This window comes from Zosterops lateralis (genome assembly GCF_965231275.1).
Source record: "Zosterops lateralis genome assembly, chromosome: 4".
In the NCBI taxonomy this organism is placed as follows: Eukaryota; Metazoa; Chordata; class Aves; order Passeriformes; family Zosteropidae; genus Zosterops; species Zosterops lateralis.
The window spans coordinates 69,854,088-69,871,663 of NC_139765.1; the positions used below are offsets into that span (position 1 = coordinate 69,854,088).

At 39.0% G+C, this 17,576-nt stretch overlaps 1 protein-coding gene across 2 annotated transcripts in view; it reads right to left on the reverse strand.

The window, feature by feature from the left end:
* TAF3 (TATA-box binding protein associated factor 3) overlaps positions 1-17,576 on the reverse strand; it is a 113,017-nt gene that overhangs the window by 79,874 nt on the left and 15,567 nt on the right. The window lies entirely within an intron of this gene.

Here is a 17,576-nt window from a genome sequence, read left to right on the forward strand (position 1 = left end):
AGGCTCCATTGCTAATTATACAGGGAACTGAATTTAATTACATGGAGAACATTAAACACTTTCCAAACAGGGGGAAGAAAAAAAAAATCAAGAAAAGCAGGAGATGAGCCTTTCAAGCGCCTTTAATGCTCCAACAGTGCCCTCTGCCGAGGCTCCCAAAAAGTGCTGGATTAGTGCTCCAGCACCAAACACCGCAAACCAGGCATCGCTACTTTGGGATCGTTTCTGCCTAAAATTAAACACCTTACAAAAACCCAACTCAGCCAAATTCCTGCAGGATGAACGTGTCACATATGCACTGCAGCACTGCACTCAGCGTGCATTTTGCAGTGAGATGGCAACTACTAATTTCGAAGACTGATGTAGTTCAAACACGTCCGAAAAGCAACATCTGAGGTCGGAATCGCTTCAGACTCACTCACAAGATCCATCTAAGGAGGATATTCCCAAAGACAAATCTGTTTAGCACTGTTATTCTTAAAATCCAACTTAGTTTGCTTTTGTATTGTGACAGATACAATTGTCACAAATACCAGAAACACCTTTGAAAGTAAACAGGTTCCAAAATAATCTATAGCAAATAGCAAAAAATCAGTTTCATTACTCAATGCATTTTAGTATGAATTTTTTCAGATGGTAACTATATCCCAAAATATTGCTGTCTGGCTCCTGAAAACAAACCAGGGAACTAAATGCCACCCGAGGAAAGACTGGAAGATGTGTTTCAAAACTCCAGTTTCAGGTGGCCAAGAGAAAAAGGGAAAGGGGAAAGAAAACAGGAGGCAAAGGATCTTAGCACAACTGAAAAGTGTAGCACAGAAATTCCTGACAGCTCCCTCACCGTTCCTTTTCTCTAAAGAAAACACAGTTGTTTTTTCCCTAAGTCACCCCTTGTCTTTCTTACCTTAACCTGGGAAAAATAAAAAGAGCAAAGAGCCATTTCTTTCCACTTTAATATGTTTTCTTTTTCTTCGACCAAATTTTTAGAATTTCCATTAATACAAACGAAACATACTTTTGAAAGTCTGAGCCTTGCCTTTTGCCCAAATTCACAAGTTCATCTATAGCTCTAATGATTAACTGGCAAACATTTTATCACCTGAAAAAAAACTGCAGCCAGAAGCGCCTAGATATTTCAGATTAGATTGTAGCCATAGAATTTAGATAATCTTCTGGCTGCAGGAAGAAGACGATGCCAGAATAGCCATGAATTGTATGAGCCCGTTTCATACCAGCAGCTCCCTGAAACTCGGCTCCTCTGAGCAGCAAACTCTGCTCTCTCCGGGTACTCAGAGAAGCAAAGGGCAAAGAGACTCAGTTAAAACTCACACCATTCTACCTCAGTGACAGCTTTTATAAAACTGGGGAGTATCTTCCTTTTATTTTAAAATTAGAAATTAAAAAAACCCCTCCCCTATCCTTGAGGAATCTTAAATTTACGCAGTTTAAAATAACAAGGAGCGTTCAGTGTAAAAACCAAACGCAAGGCTAAGGCTGGCAGTCCTGAGGTCAGGTTTTTTAGCACATCCTGCAGATTACAGCAACTTTTCCAGCACCTCAGAAGCCCCCTGGGAAGTGGCAAACTATCAGATCCTCATCAGCTGGTGATGCTGGAGGATGGCAGCGGGATGCTCGATCGGCCGTTGATACGGACACCGATTTCCACAACCCTTATCGAGCACGGCGGCTCGAAATCAGGCTGCCAAAACTGGGTGTAAACACATCCAGGGCTGAAAGTACCTAAAGGTGCTGCTGATTTCAAAGAAATACATGAGTTCCAAGCAATCCCAACAGCCTTTTTATTTACTGCACACTGTGACAAACCCCGGGCTTCCTCCATCCAGCTCTGCCTCTGTTTGGCCTCTGTTTTATGTCAGCAAAGCTGGAATATTTTGTTTAACTGTGTTGAAAAATGAGCTGCTTAAACACAGTAGTGTAGAAAAGGCTGAGATCAAAAGTGTGTCTTTTTCAGGGAGTCTCGCACCTCTCCTCACACACCACTTCAATTTAAAATCTGTGTTGTGAGCCTAATTTTTATAAATCTCTCTACCCCCCTCAAGAGAGATGACTGCACAGATGTAGCAGGTGAGCCTCCATTCACTTCATATATTTAAGTATATATAAGAATATATACTTATATATATATATATGTAAGTATATATAAGAGTATATACTTATATATATATATATACATATATCAATATATATATTTACGAGTAATACACAACAAAGGTTACACGGAGGTGATAGAATTACTTCAAGCCACATCAGTGGCTTCAACCACAACAACAATAAAAAAAAAGCACATATTAATAAAGCAATATCAAGGATATGTAATACCACCCTAAGTTCAAGCTAGACAAAAACATTTAATGACTTGCTTACTCAAAATACAATGCAAATGATGGCAGATTTACTGCTGCTGTTGGATCCTAAAGGTCCATTTTCTGCCTCTTTAAATCTGTAGCCTTAAAGCAATATCCTGCTTGTAGGTGGCTTGGTTTTGGCTTTCTAAAAGGAATGTTAATTTTGCAGGACAGTTGTATAATCTAAAATCTCAATCCGTTGCCTGCCAGTTGTTTCAGACAGGTAATGCCAGGAGTGATTAACTGCATTAAGTTATTCCTTTTTATTCCCCAAAGGGAGACTTTCAAATTCAGTATGCATTTCTAAGAAAACCCAACACAGTGTGATTCACAGAAGTTCTTCAGCATAAACTCATCTGACAACAAATCTTCAGAGATGATTGCACAATCTTCAGAATAATCACAATAATGAAGACAGTTCAGGGCACAAAATACAGAGATGCAGCAGGCAATAAAGGCAAAGAGCATTTTGCTCCTCTTGGGGTTAAATTAGGATTTTTTAAGCAATGTGGTAGGTAAAAGTGGGAAGATCTGTCCACCTTTTGTCCCCACAGAGAGTTTAAGCAGCTTAGTGTAATCAAAACAGCAAAGAAATAATCAATCTAGTACAGATCTATCAGTTCACTAATTTGAAAATGCAGATTTTCAGGAATTTTCAAGTCAGATGCCACAGAAGGACATTCCCTGAATTTTGAGATCCATCTCAGGTGACACCAGGTTCTCTCCTTTCCTCAATACAATAAGGAGAAAAGGAATTCTGGAGGCAGCAGAGGGGAGGAAAGGGGAAGGAGAATGAGGCAGAAGTGCCTGGTATCCCCCAGATAACCAGTGCTACCCAAACAAACCGAAAGCTATCTGCAAACTCAAGTCATTTCTAGAACAAGGGAGCCCATTTCAGGTACAATTTTCTTCTTTTTCCCTCAACAAACACATTTTTTTTTTTTTTAAATCAGGGGAAAAAAATGAAACCATATTTTACTCAGAAGCAATCTGTCCACAGATTCCTATGAAAAGGCAGAGAGGATGTACAGATGTCAAAGGCAGCTAAAATTGGGGAGTCCAAATCCACCTTCCCCCAAGTGCCCCACACACTCTGCTGCACCCACGGCACAGATTTCACAGCACACAAAAGGCACTTGGCAAAGCAGTTTTCTCCCAATCTCAAAAAATCCCGGCCTCTGCCCTAAAAGTGGAATTTTTAGCATTTAGTCAGGATATTTCACTCTTTGCTCAATGAAAATGAGAGAGAATGCCTCAATTTCTGGGTATAAGCTATCCTGATAAACAACCAGTTGCCAATAGCTGGGATGTACATTGTAGCTTTTGTGATTAATATTTACTGGGATGGAGAATTCAGGCTTAAATATGAAAAGCAGGGTTTTTTCCAGGAGTAAATTTATGTTTTTACCAGAGATTCATGCATTGCCTCAAATTAATTTTCAGTTGCATTTTCTACAACATGAAAATCAATATTAGATTTGATCTTCCAGAAACAATTTTGCACAGTAAAGGAATATAAGAAACTTCTCCCAAAACAGTGTTTATCACTAACAAGCACTAAAAGGAGAATTTTTTAGTCACAGATTGCTCTTGTAAAAGGTAATGGAGTCAGCACATTTAAACTTTGGTCAGTAAAGTAAACAAAGCTTTCTCTAAGTATGTAATTTTAGTCCAAAAAGATGCTCTAAGTTGGGTGATTTAAAAATTATTGAAATGCACTGAAATTTCACCTCTCATCCCTCCAAAATAACTCAGCCTAAAACAGGACACTCACTAAAAAGAAACTAGAACAGCTTATTATTTTCAAATTAAATTATTAGCCAAACTCTGGAAATAATATAACTCCAAAAATACTCATTTCAGAGTATAAATAACTTGCATACATTGGTAGAAGAGTGTTGCCAAATAGTGATGGCTATCAAATCCAAACTGCATCATTCTTCTATAAAAGGCTTCTACAAGATTCAGAAAAAAAATCTGGAAGTTGAGAAAACAGAGAAGAATCATCAAAAATATAAACCAGTAACTGGAAGAGGGAAAACTAATTGTGACTGTGAGAACTTTAAGAGGCATTACTGGGAATATTTTGCTTTTTTGGTACTTTAATATTAAACCAGTCCTTTTATATTTACACCCAGCAGTAACAAATGCTGTTAACTACAGCCTGTTCATCAGACCAAACTACTCTCAGCACTGCAGATGTAGTGAGAACATCAAGAAAAGATGCTCAGGGAAGATCGTGAGCATCAAGGTGCAAAATCAATCTTTGAAGGACACATCCAGCTTTTTGCATTCTTACTATCCAAGCCTCAGAGAGCTCATCTAGGACCTGATCAAGGTGATTAAATAGGCTGCTCCACTGGCAAAGTTGTCACATTTTTCTCCCCTTTTAGCTATCTGCACAAAAGTTGTTTATAAAAATTAAGCCAAATGTTCATTAAAAAAAATAAAAAAAATTAAAACAACAAGAAAACAACAAAACCATCTGCTGCTTTGACATTTTATTTCCAGTAAAAATAGCATTTCAGCATTTTCAGCCATTCTTCCCTGCTAGTTTTGTTCCTTGTCTCCTCAGTATCTCACATCAGGCTTTACTAAGGAAACTGATGCATCTTGCTGAAAGGATAAGGGGTACGTGAGCCAAGATAAGCACATTCAATAGAGGAAAATAATAGGATATCATAGTAAATCTGTTATTTGATTTTTAAAAAACAGTGCAACAGTGTCAACATCCATGTCAAAACTTTTTTCATGTTAAGGAAACATAAACATTCAAACTTCTCAGACCCAAGCCACAGCACCCATCGAGTTTGGGTATAAAACCAGACAGAAAAATTAACAGCCAAAGATTCCTGCACTGTCCAGCCCTGCAAGAAAAACCCTTTTGCTATTTCAGACAAACAAAACTAGGGAAATAAAATCGAATTCTAATGAAAATGGACTGAAAATTATTTTGGTTTTATTTTTTAGCAAGAACTTCAGAGAAAAATATTTCCGAGTAAGGGCAGCCACGGGTTACAGCAACACACAGCTGGTCCCAAGTACAGATCCAGGACAAGTTTACCCAACAGAAAACAGGGATGGAAATACAAACTGCAAACACTTTAAGCCTCCTTCTTTCTCTGCACCTTATGCTGACTTTTCTGAACTTCTTGAACAGTTTCCCTTTTTGGGAGAATGCTGCTTCTGTTCACTTAATAATACCTTTACATTTCTGTAATAAGACTTGTAGAGAAGAAAAGCTTTTTCAGTGAGATAAACCCAACATATTTTATTTTTGTTTTACCTTTTATTCACTCTCACTAGCTGCAGATTTTAACCATCACTACCAAATTATAGAATTATGAACAGCCAGTTGGTATCACATGTGTGTATCCCAAACCCAAGAAATATGTACATAGCACAAAACATTCCTTTAATGCTGAAACAAAGAGCATCTGGATCATTTTGTCTTTCTGTTTGAGACAATTAACGTCTCAAACTATTGTGCTGTCTCTATCAGGAGTTCACTCATTACTATAGCTACTTGTTATTACATGTATCTAATTACTACTATCAGTAAGTCCAGAATATAGACACACTTCAAAAGAATGACCCTAACAACTACCACTGCTACCCACAACAGACTAGGATGTATTAAGAAAAAAAAACCCACTACGAGATTAGACAAGAAAAAAAAAGATAATTTGATCAATTTTCAGATTGTTCTGAAAGAACTACAAAAATAATAGATAACTGGAAACCATAATAGAAGCTTTAAAGTTCGACATCTGACAATATCACAAAATCTTACTTGAAAAGTCTTGGACAAAAAAATTAAACATGCTGAAAGAAGGCAGGCAAGTGGTAATGAATAAGTGGGGAGAGCTAGGAAGGAACTGAAAGAATTATCATTTAGGCATGGTTTTATTGTGGCATGTTCCAAAAACAAAGGTGATCCCACTGAATGGAACTTGTGGGAAAGTGTCATCCTGCAAACAGGACACAAAAATTCACAGAAAATGACAAGTCTGAGAAACAGACATATAAATAAACTACTGTGCTTAAAACAATGTAAGCTGATCTTGGCATGGAGGAAAAAGATATTTAGTGTATTTCAAGAAACTTATTTATTAGGAATAGAATTATGGAATACTTAGGAGTGAGAACTACTGGTATAAGGCTCTGGCAGAGAAAAGGCAGAGCACATTTGACTAAAATAGCATTTAGGTCAGTCAGTATTAGAAAATCCACAACAGAGCATGGAAACAGCATAGAACTGTTTGTCAAAACCAGGTTCCACTTCCAACTGGGAAAATGCCACACAAACTGGAAGGGGCTCAGGAAGATTAAAAAATCCAGAATGATGGAAAGACTGAATTTTAACGGAGGAAAAAACCCCTAAAAACCTAAACACGGCAATTGTACAAAGTAGTACATGAGATGGGGGAAAGAACATATGAGGTTTGCAAAAACGTGGGTTAATAGAGAAACCAAAACTCACTGAGCACCAACAGTATTTACTCTCTTTAGTCCATTTCATTAACACCACAGGCACATATATAGTGCTCTCTTCGCATTAGGAGTAAAGCACATTTAAACAGAAAGGCTGTGAGATCCTATCTAAAAACTCCACTGAATCTATTTCATCTCCCCGAATGGTTTAACTCCACCAAATTACACAGTGACACAACAGTGAAGGCTCCGATGCCATTTCCATTTTAAATCATGACTCAAACATCTGTATTTCTCAGAGGAAAAAAACCCAAACACAATTGTATCTATTAGAAATACAACATCTTATGCCTGGATTCCATTTAGAAGGTGAAATTTCTGTAAGAAAGTTACCATAAGACTTAAGCTATTGAAGTTCACAAAATATTTCCTCCATATTCTTTTTTTTATTAGCTAAATGCAGCTAAAATATATTTTAAAAGTTTTTATTAAAGTTTATTGAATATGTCATTGTGCATAATAACCAGACTTTTTGTTGCACGTGGAGAAGGGTTTAAAAATAGCAGAACTTGCAGCTGTCTGAAAATTCCCTGTCCAATAGCCTTAAGTCATAACTTCTCTCAACTTGAGGCTTGGAACGATGCTGTAAAAATTCTGCACGTGTGGTATCTGAAGGGAGAAGAGTGATAGAGACCTTTTGGGCTTTTACACCTTGGGATTTTCTAGCTCATATAAAGCTCACTGTGCTTTGAAGGTGGAAATTCCTCTGAAAATAGAGTGCAACCAACACCTTTCTGCAGTGATTTGTAAAATATTACTGTTGTTAACACTCAGTGTATAAGTCTGAACGAATATGATCACTGAATTTGCATTAAGCAGCAAATTAGATATAATAACGAGGGTGAAAACACCACAGCTGTGTTTTTGGAAAACACCTAATCTCTGATTGAATCTTAAGAGGGAAGAGGAAAATATCTAATTTTCCAGGATATCTAAAAGATCGATGAAGAGAAAAAACAGTGGAACATAAATTTTCTGTATAATTGGCTCATTAACAGTCTCCCAACACTGTTAGGAGTCCTTTGTTTTGCAGGGAGAAAGGACATCTGCAAACCCATTTAAACTGAGTGGTGTCCCTGTGTCCCAAATTTAACATGCTCTTTAACATGACACTCCATCTGAACTGATGTATTCTGCTTCTCAGCAGAGATTCCTGCTCTTCCTTAGGTGATCCAGAAAGGAAAATTGAGCAATAAATGTGGATGTAGCCTCTGAATAACGAGGTCCAAGTAGACATCCTTACATGCACTACCATAACAAGGTTGTGGGAAGAGCCTGGCTGTCTCCACAGCATCATCTCCTGTCACCCAGCACCACCACGTCCTTGGCACCCCAAATTGATTAGGGTGCAACTGGGGACAGACTGGTGCTGTGCTCTCTCCAGAGCTGCTACAGGAAGGGCACTGACACTGCTCTGGTTCAGCTCCACAGTGTGGATCAATGCTTTAGTTATTTTCCCCAAACTCTGGCACCTGCTACAGCCCCTTTGTGGCTCCACTGTGGTGTCTCTCTTCTTTTGGGTCTCCCAAGGACTCCCTGGACCTCACGCTCCAAACTGTGCCACACAGATCACACACTAAGCTCTTGTTCTTCAGCAGAGATCACTGTAGAGGAACTACTAATACCTCCAAGAAGATACACCACGAGTGTAGTTATCTGATCTCCACTGCTCAGACCGTCCTGAAACATTTAATTTTCCTTGCATGTGCTCATCTGGCTCCTCTCAGCTTCCCTCCTGAAGTTTCCATTCTGACAGCAAGTAATCCCTCCCTCTGGATATAGGCTCCTTTGCTTTCTTTTTGAGTGCTAGTAAGCAATTTCAAGTAAACTTAGAACTGAGCACATTTAATTAGTTTTAATTAAAATGCATTAAACATTAGTAATATTTTAGCGCTGCTAAATTTAAAAAAATGGCTAATAATTTATTAATTGCATATATATAATAATTTAAAATATTCCACTTGTGCAATGCATTTTACAGCCACATAACACATAGCAATATAAGATGCTATATGGACTCAGACTAGGGAAAGCCTAGATTTTTCATCTGTATTATTTCCTTTGCCATATGTAACAAGATTATGCTGTTGTTATTTAAAGAACACATATTTTGCTGTAAATTAGACATTAAAATAAAAGGAAAAACAAAAACTGGAGAGAAATTACTTGGGTTTTGCAGAATAAAAGTTGCAGCTTTGATACAGCACAGTGAAGGTAGGTAGGTAACTCAATACAGAGAGCTAACATTAAAGAAATATAAATCCTGGATAAGTATAGCAATAATATGCACTCAAAGAGAAGTGTGAGGGGAAAAAAAACCTTGAAAATCTCCACTTATACCTCTAATTTTCCTTACATTACATCAGAAGGTGTGCTGACAGGACAGCTCAGGTGCCTCACTCTGCAGCAGGAGGCAATGAGGCTGAATATTGCTCTGGATTTTTGCCAAATGTCATTCTTTGTCAGTTCTGTGGTAATTAGGAATGTCTCTTTGCATGAGGAAGCAAGACTTCTCCTTGCAGACTGTTTCATACAGACACTGAACTGCCTTAGATATATGTTCATGTACCATGTACCTCTGACCAGGAAAGGTTCCAGGTTTAACAAAGCTTTGGCTCATTAAAATGACAAGGTCACAGCTCCTTCCTAATGCCACAGAAAGGAATGACCCACCCTGCACAGAGAGAATGGCACTAATGCAGCTGTTCAAAAAGCAACCCCGACCTCTGCAGGATGCTGGGACAACTAATGCAGGGAAGGAAACAAAGTCATTTAATTCTGGAGAATAGTGTTTAGGTGTTACCTGATCACTGTGGTGTTCTCCCCCTGTTAATTTGATACTAAGTGGACAGGACTTATTGCTGGGATCTCTCCCTCTGGAGCTCGCCTGTTCCCCCATCTCACTTGTCCTTTCAGAAAAGATTATCTGGGAAGGCCAAACTTACACCAATTAAGGCAGCAAAAAAACTGCAAAACTGAACATGGAGAGGCTGCAGTAACTCCGAGGAGTCTGAGCTGCAGTCAGCTTGAGACAAGCAAAAAAGCAAGCAGGTTTTTAATCCACATCTAAGCTATTCCTCAGAAAACCAGCATCTAGAGTCTTCCCCTGGAGATACTACCAGTATATTTCATCTCTTCCAAATGACATTAAAAGGTGATAACAGCTTAATGCAAAGATGTGCTGCACTGAGAAACAGATCTAAGACAATGAGGCTGTAGAAGAAAGCTCCTCTGCCACTTAACAATAGAATGAGAACATTTTCATTTATTTTCACTTAAAAAGGAAGTCAGAGTCCTGTGACTGCATTGATAGGAACGATGTACACACTCTTCTTTGCCTTGAAGTAAGGAAAAAGGAGCTGGTTCTTTCAGATGGAGTGGCAGTGCACAGAAGTCTTCAGCTCTGCCTCCCTTTGCTCCTGATAAAAGCTTGGAGCAATGAACTCTCAGGAGATTAACACACACACGCCAGCTCCAAAAACTTTAGGCAGCATACATGTTCCTTTGAGTCTTGTACATGTGTTGTGTATAATGTGCTCTTTTTGATATTAAAAAGTTGCTAAGTTGTTCTCAAGCTGGAAAGGGTTTTCCATTTAGATAAGGCCAAAGCTACTGCACAGCACAAGCACATGTGTAACACTGGAGTCTGAGAGCAGCACAAGTGTTGGCCATTCCACCAGGGGCTGATAAGAATGATTCCATTTTATACAAATCCTACTGGAAGTTATTTAACCCCAACATGCATTCTTCTGGTGGCACTGAAGGCATCACCTTCTCACATCCCACACCTTTCTTTCACAGCACATTGTAACCAGTTGTCCTGTCTCTCTGCTTGGCTCTTTGCATTTAATCACTCTGTAAGTCCACATCTTTTCTATACATTGGCTGCTAAAAATACCACATGGACATTACTCTCTATATTATGGACAGAATCAGCCCTTATATACATGATAAAGAGAGAAAATTATTGAGATTAAAAAAATAAACATCTCTGTTTGTGTCAGTTTCTTCACTGCTTTGGCAGCACCTTTAGATCAAACATGGCTCCCTCCTCTGCAAACACAGATTGACACCAGGATGGGCTCTACTCCCTGTCCTGAAGGAGTGTAACAACCTTGCACTTATTTATCATCATTCACACACACAGGTATAACACCAAGCTAGAAAACACACATGCACTGCTGGATTTACCCTGAAAAAAATAAATAGAGGCTTGCTGGATGTTTTCAGTAAATGGAACTACCTTTAGCACAGGATCCTTTCAATTGCTGCTGAAACACAGGAATTGTGGTGGGAGGATGTGGCGGCTACTTGGCGGCACAGAACAGCACTGAGCTGTTTCTCCTCCATGAATTTGAAACTGCTTGGGGCATTTAGGTTGGCAGAACTCTATAACCCAACTGGAACCACGCCAGCAGGGTTCACATGCTACTCTTGAAAAGTGAGCCACCGAGGCTTTAATCACCACAAGTGGCAAGGACTTAATTTTTCATCTCATTTGAAATATGCCAGGCTTGAGAGCAGACCGAGCCTCTTATAAAGTGCCATCTATTAATCAACACTGTTTCCTGCTTCACTGGATTGCCTTGGATGTCTCCTGTTAGGAGTCCTGCAGCAGCCCTGCTTGGCTTTAGCCTGTGACCTAGGAAAATCTTAGCCCACAATGGCAGGGCACAGGAGAGACCCTACACACAGGGAATATGAACCGAAACTGCAAAACTCAACCTCCAATTTCATCTGACATTCTTCACTTTCCACATCAGTGGGAACATTTTGCTTTGGGCCAGGCAGCAGGACCAGATTTTAGGACCACAGCTGTACCCAGGCATCCCATCTGTGTGACATTCCACCACGGGGATCTAGGAGATGTGATGGCAGCTCATCTCAACAGAGATGGTCCAAATATACCTGCAAGGAGCTCAGCTCGGTGAGCTCATCTCAGAAGGAATATTTGTGTGAAGGAAAAACTCCCTAAATAGATGTGCTCCTTGTAAAACTGGAGTTTTGAGGAAATTCAGTGTTTCAGCCTGAATCACTGGAAATTTTAAACAGATACTAAGCATAAACTGTACTCTGTGAAAATCAGCTCATCTAAGGGAAGTTTGTTGTTTGCAATATCAGCATTAAGATACTTATCACTTTTTAATTCACGCAAAGGTTATTTCCCCAAGAGTCCTAAAAAAATACTGAATTGTGTCAATATACGCGACATTGTGACAAAACCTTCACACGCTGGAGTCTGTAACTGAACTATACAGCAACTACGTGACACTAAAATTCCACCTTCTTTTTTCAGCTCATCACAACCAGTGTGATTTAATATCACGGTTTTAAGGACTTCAGAAAGAAAAGTTAAGGTCTGATGCTACAGGAAGATAAACAGATGGCTAAATCTTACCAAAATACAAAAAGATTTTCACTTGTAATTCTAAAGCTTCTTAAAATCTCCCCCAAAATATCCCAACTCAAGATCCCTGTCCAAGGATATTCAATTTACCTCTACCTTTTATATTAAAAGACCCCAAAGAATATATGTACGTGTTTTGACCACACTGAAAGTATTTGTAGAGTATTTTATACACACCCCAATAAAAGGTAACTGAAGGTAAACTTTGCTGTTCTGTAAAGCCTGTAATACAGAAAACAAAAAACTGTATGGTGAAAACTTATCGATTTTCTTAAAAACAGCAAAAGAAACAAGTTATCTCTGCAAGATTACAGATGAGCCATCACCTCCAGCAGTATTGCGATTTAAAATACTCAGAGCAGAGAGAAAGTCTTGTGAGTGACTGTGTTAAAAAGTTTCCCACGCAAAACCAAACGCATCCTTGTTTCATATTTAATTTGCAATAGGATCCCCAGCAGCTGAGCTGTGAGAGCTCTCCTGGCTGGTGCCTTGCTGCCTACTGGGACGGGCTCCACACGAAGGGAGCACACGGTTGAAGCCTAAATCCTCAGAGCTGCACTTCAGCTCCTTTTAAAGTTAATCTGAACACACTGGACTCCAAAGGAAATGAGAAGTGAGTTTCTCTCCCTTTCTATGGCACCAGGACTTCCTGTATTTTAGCAATTGGTCAAGAACTATTATTTCCTCCGTGCTATTCCCAATTGTGACTGTCAGATGTAATTAGCGTTGTCCACACACAAGTACAAAATATTTGTTTAAATAAGCCTGGAACCAAAGTCCCACATGAAGAGAAACCCAAAGAAACATGGAGAAACTCGGAGAACATTAAGATTCAAATATGCTGTGCCTGAACGAACATGCTGCTCTAAATATTTAGAAATGCAAAGTTCATTTGCTGAGATGAATATCCATAAAAATCTATGCAAGATAAGGGGTATTAAAATTATTCACTCTCCAGTTTAGGATGGATTATTTGGCCAATCTGTTAAGCTGTACTGCTCAGACACCCAGAATCTGTACCATCCTCCTCCCCTCGGGGAAAAGAGCTCATAACGTTTGAAGAAAAATATGCTCCATCCCAACTGTAGGAATACACATGAAACACAGAACCTTCCTTTAACACAACCCTTTGGAATGGGAAAGCAGCAGACATCAACAGTGAGAATGCGGAGGGCAAACAAGTTCACCAAAGAAAATAAATTAAGCAGAATGCTGCAGGTTGTAAAGTGGCCAGAAGAAAGGCCATTTAAGTTGTTATCGACCTCTTTCAAACACACACACGCAGAGCTGAACTTCAGTTTATCTCTCCATATAAAATACCACCCCTGGCAGCGTGGCGTCATCGCTCATAACCATCACTGAAAAATTAATCTCAAACCAAGTCAGAGAAATTTGTGACTTACTGTGTTACCACCTGAAGACCCACTGTTTTCCAGCCTTGGGCTAGGTACAAGCCAGATCCAGCCCTGCTCAAGTTTAACACTGCACCTCAAAAAACACAGGTATGCTATGGTAGGCTTTGCTTAACCGACCCAAACAATGCACATTTATACACAACATGCACGGAGGGTTACATTTTACCCAGTCACGCTGTTCAAAGAAGCAGAATCCAAACTAGAGAAATACAGAAAAATACTGTCTTGTCAAGTCATCAGAAAATCATTGATGTTTCTAATGAGTGCAATTACAAAAATGAAAGATTCCAAGAAAACACAGCTGAAGATGAACTTTAATTATCCAAGCATCTGGCTGCATGAACCAGGGTCATGTCTCCAAATGCCTTCGCATTTGAACTCTCCCTGTTATCCATTCAAGTCTTGCATTTCTCCAAGTCTTGCAAAATTAACTGGAATTGCCTACACACAAAGATGAGTTATCCCTTCCTAATGACTTACCCAGTCACTAGCATTCTCTTTAGCTGAGAGCTGGAGGAAACAGGAGCATGTACCAAAGGTGAAGACTGGAAGAAGATGAGCTGTAAGGTCCCTTCCAACTCTAATTCTAAGAAGACACTGAATTCAAGAGCTGTATGGTAAAGTTAAAGTGCTTATCTGTGTGTGGCAAAAGACAAATAATTCAAATGAGCTTTCTTAGTCATAATTTTAAAACTTTAGAAGGTAGAATTCCTTAGTGTTAACCTGGAGTGTACCACATGCAGAAGCTTATAATGAGTCATTCTCCTGATTAATGCAAGAGAGATACGGGGTCCCGTAATCCACTCGTGATCTTTGTCTAGACAATGTTTTTTTCTGATGCTGAGATCAAGGTTAGGCTCAGCTACACTCGAAAATGTGCACAAAACACCACCAAGCAGTATCTCCTCCCAAACAGCTCCAAGGGTGGATATTTTTCACAGGAGGAAAGAAACATTTCAGACACTTCAGAGTCAAACTGAGAAAAGTTACTCTGTAACAGTTCTCTGGGCAGTTGTGTTATTTAGAACAACTACCTGGAGGGCCAGCTCCTGAATTCCAGGTGTGAACCATTCCCTGTGTCCATGTAAATGCCACAGTTTTTAAAAAGTAGCAGGAGGATGCTGGCATTGCTTAAGGCCACATGTCTCAAAATCAGACTCACATATGAGGTCTTAACCAACATGTTCTACTTCTGCATCCTAGTACAGAATTAAGGTTTGTTTAGACTAAGACATTTCTCCAGAAGTTTGGCACAAATTCCCATGCAGGGAAGTAACAATCAAATTTGTGGCTTTGCTCCCAGTAGCTAAAACGATTTTTATTTGTTTTTTAAGTGCCAGGAATTGTTAGCAATCACTAAGATGTTCATTAAGTTAAAAGCATCCTTGGTGGCAGAAGTAAGAGAAAGAAAGAAAAGCATTTGATTAAAGAAAAATAGGAAACATTCCTGCATGAAGTGAACACACTAAAAAATAAATTTACATGGTCAGCCCTTAAAATAGGCCAGTTGTGCTTCTCTTTTATCCTGCTTAAAGAATCAGGCAGACTTTCAATTTCCCACTCTGTTCCCTCAAGTCCCCAAAAATACTCAGGGCAGTAAGAGAAAGTCTGAAAGGCCAGAGAACAGTAACACCCAGCTATCAGATGATAACCTAATTTGAAACTTATGCTTTCAAAGACACAAAGGTGTCTGATAATCCAGCTGAAATAAAATCCTCGAGCATAGTTGCAGTAGACAGTGCAGGAAGCAAGACAGGCACTAAACAAAGTCACACATTGTCAGAAAAGGGAAAAAACTGATCTGACGTGACGAGTCAAGACAAGTGACAAAAATTTTGCTGAAAAAGGATCAGTAGGAAATTAAAATCATGACAGCATTTCTGTTCAAAATACACAAGACAATAGAATCCTTTTATCACAAAGTCCCATTTTCTCCTCCAGTTTTATTCGAACCAAAATTGCAATTTGCACATCACAATGCAGTGAAAGGATCCATGACTTTCATTCCCATTCCATGTAAATAATTTACTGCAAAAGGCTGGCTTTTATCAGGCAACTTCTGTGTTTTGCAGTTTTTTATTTTTGAATCCTTAAGAATCACTAACTTGTAAGTTATCTAAACAGGTCTGAAAAACAGAAAAAATCTTTGTGAGAAGGTTTTAAAAGGATGATATCCTCTTGAAGTCACATTAGCTTCACTTCAATTGCTATATGCAGCAAATAAAACTAGACAGCTTAAGAAGCTAAACCAATAAATTTTCACAATGCTGAATTTTTATTGTTAGTTTTACTGATTCCTTGCTATTAATTGTAAAAAAATGGAGGCAGCATCTTCCATTAAAAAATAAAATAAAATAAAATTTATTTTCTGTATAGAAAAAAAAAATATATATATTTCTTCCTGTATAGCCAGGTTCCACCTGGTTTATTTATTTTGAAGGATAAAACACTCAAAAGACCCCAAAACCACGAAAATTCATCGCAAGCCTCTCCTACAATTTAAAAAAAATAAAATTAATCCACGTCCTCTATTCCCCACTTCCAGCTGCCATTAAGTTTCTTTAAAAATAGCAAAAGTTTTGGGTTTTTTTTTTTCCAAAGACATGAATTATTAGAAGTTAGGTGCTAGTCTCCTAGACAATATAAAGCAGTGCATGTGTCTGTCTCCACAGTCTACGGATCCCAGCTATGTGAGTTAGTTCCTGCCACAGATAAAGTTTTAAAATGGCACTTATTACATTGACTTTTTTTTCTCCAAGTGCTGCAAATTAAAGAAGCTCTCCTGTGAAAATCTATTTAACTTCACATTTTAAAAAAAAATCCCAAACTTCATTAAATCCTTTCTTGCAGGATTTCACTGGAAATTATGTTTTCAATGATGATACAACTCCTTAAGAAAAGGCAGAGATACAGTTGTCCTCCCAACTACAGCTTTATCAGCACGCCTTCCAGAAAAATTATTTTTCAGTCTAATGGCAAGATTTAAACCAGGCACATTTTCTGTACACTTTTTTTTGTTCCTGTCTCGTATTTTCCTTTTTTCCTTTGAAACCTGCCTCTCCTATTGGCTCCCTCCCAATGCCTTTCTTCTGGCTGCATCTCAAGCTTGGCTCCTTTTCTCATTTTGTCTTTCCTGTTGCTCTTTCCTTGCTGGGCTGCTGCAGACGTGAGGATCCCTCCTCACAAAAGCAATCAGGGTCTGACTCTCAGCACATGGTACACACAGAGGTAAAGGATGCCTGTGAGTATCAGCAACCAGGCACAGTGAGCAGCCAGGAGCAAAATCTTCACACTCTGGCAGGGCTTTAACTCTTCAGACTGCTTGAATACACATTACATGTTTTGTCGAGGAGTGGTGGTTTCCTAACCAACTATACAGGAAAAACTCTGTTGAAAAGATCATTCCTGCTTTAAAATCATTGGTGCAGCTGCTAGAATGAGGGAGAGTTAGGCTGTGGGGTTAAACTAGAGCTGGGGAAAGGTAGAAAGGTCAAAAAATGACAACAGCAAGACCTGTGTTATCAAAATGGCAAAGTGGATACCCCAGGATCCCTTTAAAAGCCCATCACATTCTGACTGACAAAAAAGGATTTGCTTTGTTTAACCCTTGGAAAAAACAGGGATTGAAATCACTCTGGTCTGAGATCCATGACTTGCCACATCCTGTTCTTGACCACAGGCACAGAAAGCACTGCCAGCCTGAAGGGGCACTGACAGTTTTTAACTTCTGATCTATTTCCTGCTGGAGCTCGACACTAATGCCTTTTGTCACCCTGATGCTTAATGCCTTATACAATTACAATTCTAGCACTGGTAGAACCTGGACACAAAAATGTGTTCTTTAGATTAGCACCTTGCTTCACCAGCACCCCAAAATCTCATCAGTTGAAATAA